The sequence below is a fragment of the Oncorhynchus keta genome, chromosome 10, assembly GCF_023373465.1.
Source record: "Oncorhynchus keta strain PuntledgeMale-10-30-2019 chromosome 10, Oket_V2, whole genome shotgun sequence".
Classification (NCBI taxonomy): domain Eukaryota; kingdom Metazoa; phylum Chordata; class Actinopteri; order Salmoniformes; family Salmonidae; genus Oncorhynchus; species Oncorhynchus keta.
Genome location: NC_068430.1, coordinates 4,970,430 through 4,971,796, shown reverse-complemented (window position 1 = coordinate 4,971,796; position 1,367 = coordinate 4,970,430). Strand labels below are relative to the sequence as shown.

The following is a 1,367-nucleotide window of genomic DNA, read 5'->3' as shown; positions in this document are numbered from 1 at the left end:
GTCTACCTCTCTGTCTGTCTACCTGTCTGCCTGTCTGCCTGTCTGCCGCTCTGCCTGTCTACCTCTCTGCCTGTCTACCTGTCTGCCGTCTACCTCTCTGTCTGTCTACCTGTCTACCTGTCTACCTGTCTACCTGTCTGCCGCTCTGCCTGTCTGCCTCTCTGCCTGTCTACCTCTCTGCCTGTCTACCTGTCTACCTGTCTGCCTGTCTACCTCTCTGCCTCTCTGCCTGTCTACCTGTCTACCTGTCTACCTGTCTGCCGCTCTACCTATCCGCCTGTCTACCTGTCTGCCTGTCTACCTCTCTGTCTGTCTACCTGTCTGCCTGTCTACCTGTCTGCCTCTCTGCCTGTCTACCTCTCTGCCTGTCTACCTCTCTGCCTGTCTACCTGTCTACCTGTCTACCTGTCTACCTCTCTGCCTGTCTACCTGTCTGCCTGTCTACCTGTCTACCTGGCTGCCTGTCTGCCTGTCTACCTGTCTACCTGTCTGCCTGTCTACCTGTCTGCCTGTCTGCCTGTCTGCCTGTCTACCTGTCTACCTGTCTGCCTGTCTACCTCTCTGCCTGTCTACCTGTCTACCTGTCTGCCTGTCTACCTGTCTACCTGTCTGCCTGTCTGCCTGTCTACCTGTCTACCTGTCTACCTGTCTACCTGTCTACCTGTCTACCTGTCTGCCTGTCTACCTGTCTACCTGTCTGCCTGTCTACCTGTCTACCTGTCTACCTGTCTACATGTCTGCCTGTCTACCTGTCTACCTGTCTGCCTGTCTGCCTGTCTACCTGTCTACCTGTCTGCCTGTCTACCTGTCTGCCTGTCTACCTGTCTGCCTGTCTACCTCTCTGCCTGTCTACCTGTCTACCTGTCTACCTGTCTGCCTGTCTACCTGTCTACCTGTCTGCCTGTCTACCTGTCTACCTGTCTACCTGTCTGCCTGTCTGCCTGTCTACCTGTCTACCTGTCTGCCTGTCTGCCTGTCTACCTGTCTACCTGTCTACCTGTCTACCTGTCTACCTGTCTACCTGTCTGCCTGTCTACCTGTCTGCCTGTCTGCCTGTCTACCTGTCTGCCTGTCTACCTGTCTACCTGTCTACCTGTCTGCCTATCTCCCAGCAGCAAACTCCTTTTCCGCTGTCCCTCCATCTCTCCCCCCATTCTCCCTCCATCTCTCCCCCCATTCTCCCTCCACCCCCTCCATCTCTCCCCATCTCTCCCCCCATTCTCCCTCCACTCTCCCTCCATCTCTCCCCCATCTCTCCCCCCATTCTCCCTCCACTCTCCCTCCATCTCTCCCCCATCTCTCCCCATTCTCCCTCCACTCTCCCTCCGTCACTCCCCCATCTCTCCCTCCATCTCTTCCCTATCTCT

At 56.3% G+C, this 1,367-nt stretch overlaps 1 long non-coding RNA gene across 1 annotated transcript; it reads right to left on the bottom strand.

Annotated features, from left to right (window-relative positions):
* Positions 1-566: 566 nt before the first annotated feature.
* On the bottom strand, positions 567-1,050 carry LOC127932037 (uncharacterized). The gene is made up of 3 exons (XR_008143679.1): positions 926-1,050; positions 670-717; positions 567-621 (listed from the first exon to the last, which is right to left on the bottom strand). It is a non-coding gene; the product is annotated as an uncharacterized LOC127932037 (long non-coding RNA).
* Between the last annotated feature and the right edge of the window lie 317 nt (positions 1,051-1,367).